The sequence below is a fragment of the Oncorhynchus clarkii genome, unplaced genomic scaffold (genome assembly GCF_045791955.1).
Source record: "Oncorhynchus clarkii lewisi isolate Uvic-CL-2024 unplaced genomic scaffold, UVic_Ocla_1.0 unplaced_contig_7032_pilon_pilon, whole genome shotgun sequence".
Lineage (NCBI taxonomy): Eukaryota > Metazoa > Chordata > Actinopteri > Salmoniformes > Salmonidae > Oncorhynchus > Oncorhynchus clarkii.
The window spans coordinates 54,593-65,811 of record NW_027260853.1 but is presented as its reverse complement, the minus strand read 5'-3'; positions in this window follow the sequence as shown (position 1 = coordinate 65,811).

Sequence of the window (11,219 nt, the reverse complement as noted above, 5' to 3'; positions counted from 1 at the left end):
AGTCTCTAACCTCTCTCCCTTGAACAGTCTCTAACCACTCTCCCTTGAACAGTCTCTAAGTCACTCCCTTCAACAGTCTCTAACCACTCTCCCTTGAACAGTCTCTAAGTCTCTCCCTTGAACAGTCTCTAACCACTCTCCATTGAACAGTCTCTAACCTCTCCCTTGAACAGTCTCTAACCACTCTCCCTTGAACAGTCTCTAACCACTCTCCCTTCAACAGTCTCTAACCACTCTCCCTTGAGCAGTCTCTAACCTCTCTCCCTTGAGCAGTCTCTAACCTCTCTCCCTTGAACAGTCTCTAACCACTCCCTTGAACAGTCTCTAACCACTCTCCCTTGAACAGTCTCTAAGTCCCTCCCTTGAACAGTCTCTAACCACTCTCCCTTGAACAGTCTCTAACCACTCTCCCTTGAACAGTCTCTAACCACTCTCCCTTGAACAGTCTCTAACCACTCTCTCTTGAGCAGTCTCTAACCACTCTCCCTTGAACAGTCTCTAACCTCTCCCTTGAACAGTCTCTAAGTCTCCCTTGAACAGTATCTAAGTCTCCCTTGAACAGTCTCTAACTTCTCCCTTGAACAGTCTCTAACCACTCTCTCTTGAACAGTATCTAACCTCTCCCTTGAACAGTCTCTAACCACTCTCCCTTGAACAGTCTCTAACCACTCTCCCTTTAACAGACTCTAACCACTCTCCCTTGAACAGTCTCTAACCACTCTCCCTTGAGCAGTCTCTAACCTCTCACCCTTGAACAGTCTCTAACCACTCCCTTGAAAAGTCTCTAACCTCTCCCTTGAACAGTCTCTAAGTCACTCCCTTCAACAGTCTCTAACCACTCTCCCTTGAACAGTCTCTAACCTCTCTCCCCTGAACAGTCTCTAACCACTCTCCCTTGAACAGTCTCTAACCTCTCTCCCTTGAACAGTCTCTAACCTCTCTCCCTTGAACAGTCTCTAACCACTCTCCCTTGAACAGTCTCTAAGTCACTCCCTTCAACAGTCTCTAACCACTCTCCCTTGAACAGTCTCTAAGTCTCTCCCTTGAACAGTCTCTAACCACTCTCCATTGAACAGTCTCTAACCTCTCCCTTGAACAGTCTCTAACCACTCTCCCTTGAACAGTCTCTAACCACTCTCCCTTCAACAGTCTCTAACCACTCTCCCTTGAGCAGTCTCTAACCTCTCTCCCTTGAGCAGTCTCTAACCTCTCTCCCTTGAACAGTCTCTAACCACTCCCTTGAACAGTCTCTAACCACTCTCCCTTGAACAGTCTCTAAGTCTCTCCCTTGAACAGTCTCTAACCACTCTCCATTGAACAGTCTCTAACCTCTCCCTTGAACAGTCTCTAACCACTCTCCCTTGAACAGTCTCTAACCACTCTCCCTTCAACAGTCTCTAACCACTCTCCCTTGAGCAGTCTCTAACCTCTCTACCTTGAACAGTCTCTAACCTCTTTCCCTTGAACAGTCTCTAACCACCCTCCGTGGAACAGTCTCTAACCTCTCCCTTCAGCAGTCTCTAAGTCTCTCCCTTCAGCAGTCTCTAACCACTCTCCCTTGAACAGTCTCTAACCACTCTCCCTTTAACAGTCTCTAACCACTCTCCCTTGAACAGTCTCTAACCACTCTCCCTTGAGCAGTCTCTAACCTTTCTCCCTTGAACAGTCTCTAACCACTCCCTTGAACAGTCTCTAACCTCTCCCTTGAACAGTCTCTAAGTCTCTCCCTTGAACAGTCTCTAAGTACTCTCCCTTGAACAGTCTCTAACCTCTCTCCCTTGAGCAGTCTCTAACCTCTCTCCCTTCAACAAAAGCAAACAACTGCAGTACACGTTCGTTATTGATCATCTGTAATAAAACACGTGGACGTTCTTTCAGTTCTTTTATAGGGGAGACGTGGGGACGACTGGGTACTGAATATCTGAATACCAAATATGGATGTTCTCTTTGAGAGATATTATCACTCCTCTGTCAGAGTGGTGTGTCTCAAGACGCTCATGATGGATGCCTCCAAGATGTTCTTTTTGGAAACAGACATGGGCTATCTCCCAAATGGCCCCTTTAGTCCTTAGTGCAATACCTATTGGCTCTGGTCTAAGTTGTGCACTATGTAGGGATTAGGGGATCATAGGGCTCTGGTCAAAAGTAGTGCACTATGTAGGGAATAGTGTGTCATAGAGCTCTGGTCTAAAGTAGTGCACTATATAAGGAATAGGCTGTCATTGAGCTCTGGTCTAAAGTAGTGCACTATATAAGGAATAGGGTGCCATAGGGCTCTGGTCTAAAGTAGTGCACTATATAAGGAATAGGCTGTCATTGAGCTCTGGTCTAAAGTAGTGCACTATATAGGGAATTGTGTGCCATAGAGCTCTGGTCAAAAGTAGTGCACTATATAGGGAATAGGGTGCCACTTGGGACACCAACATTTCCACTCCTCTGTGAGAGCTTTCTCAGAACATTCATGATGGATGTAAATGTTATTTTTGAAAACAGACATTGTCAGGGTCCTGAATGGCACCCTTGTCCTTATTATTAGCACCTTGGTCCCTATATAGTGCACTACTTTTGACTAGGGTGCTGTTTGGGATGCAACCCATTACCACCCCACTGTGAGAGCTTCCTCAGTCCATCCAGTAAAAAAAATAGCTTGACTCAGAAGTCTATAAATCCAAAGTAATTTTTTGGGGGGGGGTGTGAAATAACCTCCACTCCCTGAAATCATCTTGATGTTGTAATGTTGTTACGGCAACAAATGGAACATGGACTGTTTCAGCGAGCGCTGCTGTTCCAGCATTCTCAGAACACTCGTGTCACAATGAATATCACATCTGGATGTTCTCTTAAAAGACATTCTCACCTCTGTGATAGCAATCTCATCCTGCAGATGTGTGTAACAAGTGTAAACTGAGGTAGAGAAGTGATGAGTAAGCTTGTCAGAGACCTGGGCCCCTAACCACAAAAACATTTTAGTATAATGCTGATCTAGGATCTGTCGATGCAATCTTATTATTCGTGATGATCTATAAGTCAAAACTGATGCTAGATGTGCCTGGGTTCATATAGTGTCTCAAAGTAGGAATGCTGATCTAGAATCAGTTTTGCCTTTTAAAATCAGAGAATCTTATTTCTTATGATATTAAAGTCTAAACTCTGAGACACTTTTCTGAATAGAGTCGGTACAGCTCGGTAAGGTAGCTAGCTACTCTACCAGCAGCATCCTAGTTACCATAGCTACCTCTATAGAGTCGGGCCACGTCAATATAGTCTTTCTTCAACATAATATGTTAGTACTTTACCAACTAGTCTTTCATAAACAGTTGTTTTCTTTCTATAACCCATCAGCAGCTTGTCAATCACCCTCGTGGTTGTGTCGGTGTCTCTATAGCAGCTTGTCAATAACCCTCGTGGTTGAGTGGGTGTCTCTATAGCAGCTTGTTAATCACCCTTGTGGTTGTGTGGGTGTCTCTATAGCAGCTTGTTAATGACCCTCGTGGTTGTGTGGGTGTCTCTATAGCAGCTTGTCAATAACCCTTGTGGTTGTGTGGGTGTCTCTATAGCAGCTTGTTAATCACCCTCGTGGTTGTGTGGGTGTCTCTATAGCAGCTTGCCAATAACCCTTGTGGTTGTCTCTATAGCAGCTTGTTAATCACCCTCGTGGTTGTGTGGGTGTCTCTATAGCAGCTTGTCAATAACCCTCGTGGTTGTGTGGGTGTCTCTATAGCAGCTTGTTAATCACCCTCGTGGTTGTGTGGGTGTCTCTATAGCAGCTTGTTAATCACCCTCGTGGTTGTGTGGGTGTCTCTATAGCAGCTTGCCAATAACGCTTGTGGTTGTCTCTATAGCAGCTTGTTAATCACCCTCGTGGTTGTGTGGGTGTCTCTATAGCAGCTTGTCAATAACCCTCGTGGTTGTGTGGGTGTCTCTATAGCAGCTTGTTAATCACCCTCGTTTTTGTGTGGGTGTCTCTATAGCAGCTTGTTAATCACCCTCGTGGTTGTGTGGGTGTCTCTATAGCAGCTTGTCAATAACCCTCGTGGTTGTGTTAAACATATGTGTCAAAGGTGAAACAGCTTTGTGCTGGTGGAGAAAAATGAACGAGTGTTAATGAGAAAGAGGGAGAGAGGAAAGCAGAGAGGGGGAAAGACGGAGAGAGAGGGAGAGAGGGAGAGGGAGGGAGAGAGAGGGAGAGAGAGAGGGAGAGAGGGAGAGGGAGGGAGAGGGAGAGGGAGAGAGAGGGAGAGGGAGAGGGAGAGAGAGGGAGAGAGAGCAATAGAGTGTGTCACTGGGGGGAGGGGAGAGAGAGGGAGGGAGAGAGAGGGAGAGAGAGGGAGAGAGAGGGAGGGAGAGGGAGAGAGAGGGAGAGAGAGGGAGAGAGAGGGAGGGAGAGGGAGAGAGAGGGAGAGAGAGAGATGAAGAAAGGGGGAGAGAGAGAGATGAAGAAAGGGAGAGAGAGAGAGAGGGGGAAAGACGGAGAGAGAGCAATAGAGTGTGACAGAGAGAGATTGCAGGGGTTGAGTGTGTCACTGAGGGGAGGGGAGTGAGAGGGAGGGAGAGAGAGGGAGAGAGATGGAGGGAGAGGGAGAGAGAGGGAGGGAGAGGGAGAGAGAGGGAGGGAGAGGGAGAGAGAGGGAGAGAGAGAGATGAAGAAAGGGGGAGAGAGAGAGAGAGATGAAGAAAGGGAGAGATGAAGAAAGAGAGATGAAGAAAGGGAGAGAGAGAGAGAGAGATGAAGAAAGGGAGAGAGAGAGAGATGAAGACAGTGAGAGAGAGAGAGAGAGAGAGAGAGAGAGAGAGAGAGAGAGAGAGATGAAGAAAGGGAGAGAGAGAGAGAGAGATGAAGAAAGGGAGAGAGAGAGAGAGAGATGTAGAGAGGGAGAGAGAGAGAGATGAAGAAAGGGAGAGAGAGAGAGAGATGAAGAAAGGGAGAGAGAGAGAGAGAGAGAGAGAGAGAGAGAGAGAGAGAGAGAGAGAGAGAGAGAGAGAGAGAGAGATGAAGAAAGGGGGAGAGAGAGAGAGAGAGAGAGAGATGAAGAAAGGGAGAGAGAGAGAGAGATGAAGAAAGGGAGAGAGAGAGAGAGAGATGAAGAAAGGGAGAGAGAGAGAGAGATGAAGAAAGGGAGAGAGAGAGAGAGAGATGAAGAAAGGGAGAGAGAGAGAGAGAGAGATGAAGAAAGGGAGAGAGAGAGATGAAGAAAGGGAGAGAGAGAGAGAGAGAGAGAGAGAGAGAGAGAGAGATGAAGAAAGGGAGAGATGAAGAAAGAGAGATGAAGAAAGAGAGAGAGAGAGAGAGATGAAGAAAGGGAGAGAGCGAGAGAGAGATGAAGAAAGGGAGAGAGAGAGAGAGAGAGAGATGAAGAAATTGAGAGAGAGAGAGGAACAGAGATGAAGAAAGGGAGAGAGAGAGATGAAGAAAGGGAGAGAGAGAGAGAGGAACAGAGATGGTGAGATGTATAGCAAAGCTAGAGAGCACAATGCACAGTTGAGATCAGAACAAGGACACTGACAATTCTGTTCAGGAGGACTTCAGAAGACAAGGGGAGTCTCACGTTGGATTTAATTAAATCTACCTCGAATATTGCAGCACATTTTGTGTAGGCTATTAGCCAGACAAGACCTGCTGAGTAGTGGCTGAATTTATGCTCAAGCCAACTACTTTTTTTTTCTCATGGAGTGCGGTTATATGCACACAATAAGGCGATTAACATAATAGTTGGTTTAAAAACTTTACATCCTTTGCAAACATAACATTTTCCCCTAATGATCATATTTACACGGACACATCTGAAAGCAAAGCTCCCTGATTGGACACTCGGATAAATGCATAAAATTGGCAATCAAAATGAACGTTCTAACACAGCGAACATGTTATTTTTGATCAGCACATTTGAGTTCAGACGTATGAAGTTTAGGTGTGAAAACTATTTATAAGATACATACATTCAGCTCTACTTCACTGGCACTAAAGAGGGAGGATCGTGATCAGATACAGACCCTGTGTAATATATAACAGGACAGATCAACCAGACCCTGTGTAATATATAACAGGACAGGTCAACCAGACCCTGTGTAATATATAACAGGACAGGTCAGATACAGACCCTGTGTAATATATAACAGGACAGGTTAACCAGACCCTGTGTAATATATAACAGGACAGGTCAACCAGACCCTGTGTAATATATACCAGGACAGGTCAACCAGACCCTGTGTAATATATAACAGGACAGATCAACCAGACCCTGTGTAATATATACCAGGACAGATCAGATACAGACCCTGTGTAATATATAACAGGACAGGTCAACCAGACCCTGTGTAATATATATCAGGACAGGTCAACCAGACCCTGTGTAATATATAACAGGACAGGTCAACCAGACCCTGTGTAATATATAACAGGACAGGTCAACCAGACCCTGTGTAATATATAACAGGACAGATCAACCAGACCCTGTGTAATATATAACAGGACAGATCAACCAGACCCTGTGTAATATATAACAGGACAGATCAACCAGACCCTGTGTAATATATAACAGGACAGGTCAGATACAGACCCTGTGTAATATATAACAGGACAGGTCAACCAGACCCTGTGTAATATATACCAGGACAGGTCAACCAGACCCTGTGTAATATATAACAGGACAGATCAACCAGACCCTGTGTAATATATACCAGGACAGATCAACCAGACCCTGTGTAATATACTTTATTTGTCACATGCGCCGAATACCTAACCGTGAAATGCTTTACTGACAAGCCCTTAACCAACAGTGTAGACTTTACCGTGAAATGTTTACTGACAAGCCCTTAACCAACAGTGTAGACCTCACAGTGAAATGCTGACTTACAAGCCCTTAACCAACAGTGTAGACCTCACAGTGAAATGCTGACTTACAAGCCCTTAACCAACAGTGTAGACCTTACAGTGAAATGCTGACTTACAAGCCCTTAATTAACCAACAGTGTAGTTCATGAAAATGTTTACCAAATAAGCTAAAGTATAAAATAATGAAAAGTAACACAATAACATTTAAATAACAAGGTTCTATACAGGGGGCACCGGTACCGAGTCAATGTGGAGGCTATATACAGGGGGTACTGGTACAGAGTCAATGTGGAGGCTATATACAGGGGGTACCAGTACAGAGTCAATGTGGAGACTATATACAGGGGGCACCGGTACAGAGTCAATGTGGAGGTTATATACAGGGGGTACTGGTACAGAGTCAATGTGGAGGCTATATACAGGGGGTACCGGTACAGAGTCAATGTGGAGGCTATATACAGGGTATTACGGTACAGAGTCAATGTGGAGGCTATATACAGGGGGTACTGGTACAGAGTCAATGTGGAGGCTATATACAGGGTATTACGGTACAGAGTCAATGTGGAGGCTATATACAGGGGGTACCAGTACAGAGTCAATGTGGAGGTTATATACAGGGGGTACTGGTACAGAGTCAATGTGGAGGCTATATACAGGGTATTACGGTACAGAGTCAATGTGGAGGCTATATACAGGGGGTACTGATACAGAGTCAATGTGGAGGCTATATACAGGGTATTACGGTACAGAGTCAATGTGGAGGCTATATACAGGGGGTACCGGTACAGAGTCAATGTGGAGGCTATATACAGGGGGTACTGGTACAGAGTCAATGTGGAGGCTATATACAGGGTATTACGGTACAGAGTCAATGTGGAGGCTATATACAGGGGGTACCGGTACAGAGTCAATGTGGAGGCTATATACAGGGGATACCGGTACAGAGTCAATGTGGAGGCTATATACAGGGGGTACCGGTACAGAGTCAATGTGGAGGCTATATACAGGGGGTAGCGGTACTGAGTCAGTGTGGAGGCTATATACAGGGGATACCGGTACAGAGTCAATGTGGAGGCTATATACAGGGGGTAGCGGTACTGAGTCAGTGTGGAGGCTATATACAGGGGGATACCGGTACTGAGTCAGTGTGGAGGTTATATACAGGGGGTACCGGTACCGAGTCAATGTGGAGGCTATATACAGGGGGTACTGGTACAGAGTCAATGTGGAGGCTATATACAGGGGGTACCGGTACAGAGTCAATGTGGAGGCTATATACAGGTGGTACTGGTACCAAGTCAATGTGGAGGCTATATACAGGGGGTACAAGTCAATGTGGAGGCTATATACAGGGGGTACCAGTACAGAGTCAATGTGGAGGCTATATACAGGTGGTACTGGTACAGAGTCAATGTGGAGGCTATATACAGGTGGTACTGGTACAGAGTCAATGTGGAGGCTATATACAGGTGGTACTGGTACAGAGTCAATGTGGAGGCTATATACAGGGGGTACCAGTACAGAGTCAATGTGGAGGCTATATACAGGTGGTACTGGTACAGAGTCAATGTGGAGGCTATATACAGGGGGTACCGGTACAGAGTCAATGTGGAGGCTATATACAGGGGGTACTGGTACAGAGTCAATGTGGAGGCTATATACAGGGGGTTCTGGTACAGAGTCAATGTGGAGGCTATATACAGGGGGTACCGGTACCGAGTCAGTGTGGAGGTTATATACAGGGGGTACCAGTACAGAGTCAATGTGGAGGTTATATACAAGGGGTACCGGTACTGAGTCAGTGTGGAGGCTATATACAGGGGGTACCGGTACTGAGTCAGTGTGGAGGCTATATACAGGGGGTACCGGTGCCGAGTCAATGTGCGGGGTTACAGGTTAGTCGAGGTAATTTGTACATGTAGGCAGGGGTGAAGTGACTATGCATAGATAATAAACAGCGAGTAGCTGTTTCGTAATGTACTGATATAAATGGATGCACTTGGCATTCCGGCAACTTTGATAAAAACAACTTAGTTGTTGTGCCTGTTGTTCACACGCGAATCTGCCCTCTCATTGGCTAGAATGGTCCCACCTGATCTCGCCTGCCTTCAATCATTGAGGAGATGTATTTCCATGGTTAGAGCGGTCACTCGACTATCTAGTCAATATAATAGATGATCTTTGGTTTTAGTTACTACCATTATGTGTTTGTCTTCACCTTAAGGTGAATACCACGACTAAGTCTCTCTGGATGAGGGCTCTACCTTAAGGTGAATACCCTGACTAAGTCTCTCTGGATGAGGGCTCTACCTTAAGGTGAATACCCTGACTAAGTCTCTCTGGATGAGGGCTCTACCTTAAGGTGAATACCCTGACTAAGTCTCTCTGGATGAGGGCTCTACCTTAAGGTGAATACCCTGACTAAGTCTCTCTGGATGAGGGCTCTACCTTAAGGTGAATACCCTGACTAAGTCTCTCTGGATGAGGGCTCTACCTTAAGGTGAATACCCTGACTAAGTCTCTATGGATGAGGGCGCTACCTTAAGGTGAATACCCTGACTAAATCTCTCAGGATGAGGGCGCTACCTTAAGGTGAATACCCTGACTAAGTCTCTCTGGATGAGGGCACTATCTTAAGGTGAATACCCTGACTAAGTCTCTCTGGATGAGGGCTCTACCTTAAGGTGAATACCCTGACTAAGTCTCTCTGGATGATGGCTCTACATTAAGGTGAATACCCTGACTAAGTCTCTCTGGATGAGGGCTCTACCTTAAGGTGAATACCCTGACTAAGTCTCTCTGGATGAGGGCTCTACCTTACAGTGAATACCCTGACTAAGTCCCTCAGGATGAGGGCGCTACCTTAAGGTGAATACCCTGTCTAAGTCCCTCAGGATGAGGGCGCTACCTTAGTCAGGGTTGACATTTTGGACTCCGTTATAGTGTTATATAGCTGGGATTAAACCATGTTCTGGGTGAAGGGAGACTCTCTTATTGTTAAACCTGTTATATAGCTGGGATTAAACCATGTTCTGGGTGGAGGGAGACTCTATTGTTGTTAAACCTGCTATAGTGGTATATAGCTGGGATTAAACCATGTTCTTGGTAGAGGGAGACTCTATTGTTGTTAAACCTGTTGTAGTGGTATATAGCTGGGATTAAACCATGTTCTGGGTGGAGGGAGACTCTATTGTTGTTAAACCTGCTATAGTGGTATATAGCTGGGATTAAACCATGTTCTTGGTAGAGGGAGACTCTATTGTTGTTAAACCTGTTGTAGTGGTATATAGCTGGGATTAAACCATGGTCTTGGTAGAGGGAGACTCTATTGTTGTTAAACCTGTTGTAGTGTGGCCTTGGGGTGAAGGGAGGCTCTCTTGTTGAAAACCTGTTGTAGTGTGGCCTTGGGGTGAAGGGAGGCTCTCTTGTTGTTAAACCTGTTGTAGTGTGGCCTTGGGGTGAAGGGAGGCTCTCTTGTTGTTAAACCTGTTGTAGTGTGGCCTTGGGGTGAAGGGAGGCTCTCTTGTTGAAAACCTATTAATGTCTCCTTTTACTACCTCGTGTTCTGGTCTCCTTCCACTATCCACCTCTCCACCTTTGAGACGATTGGACCATTTTTAGCTACCCGTGCGTGTTCCTGCTGGGCTGATCAAAGTGCCTGTCTTTGAAAACCAATCATCTGTGAGGAAAACGAATAACTCCATTCCGTGTCCTGCTCCTCGAACAGCGTCTAACCTCTGACCTGTGATCAGTGGCGCGCCACACTTTTCTCTGAACCCCGGCAAGGTCGGAGTCTCCCTCTAAAATACAATGTGTCTGCCAGACAGCCACTCACAAAGTAGTCCTATAGGCTATCGATCGCTGTCCCGTTGGTGTTGAAATTGCGCCGTGTCCATGTGGCTGCATGCATATTGAATAATGATAGGCTATCTGTGGTGCCAGGGTTTGTACTGCATAGCTTTGCTGTAGCTAAAGGATAACTGTTTATTGGTACAACTATTTGGCCGTCAGTCTAACGCTTCACTAGGCTATACACGGAGTCACAATGCTGCCATTTGTAGACTGCTGACTGGTGGCACTAATGGTAATTACCTGTTCAGTAATTCAAACATTCACTAAGTTATACACAGCGTCACAATGCTGCCATTTGTAGACTGCTGACTGGTGGCACTAATGGTAATTACCTGTTCAGTAATTCAAACATTCACTAAGTTATACACGGAGTCACAATGCTGCCATCTGTAGACTGCTGACTGGTGGCACTAATGGTAATTACCTGTTCAGTAATTCAAACATTCACTAAGTTATGCACGGAGTCACAATGCTGCCATTTGTAGACTGCTGACTGGTGGCACTAATGGTAATTACCTGTTCAGTAATTCAAACA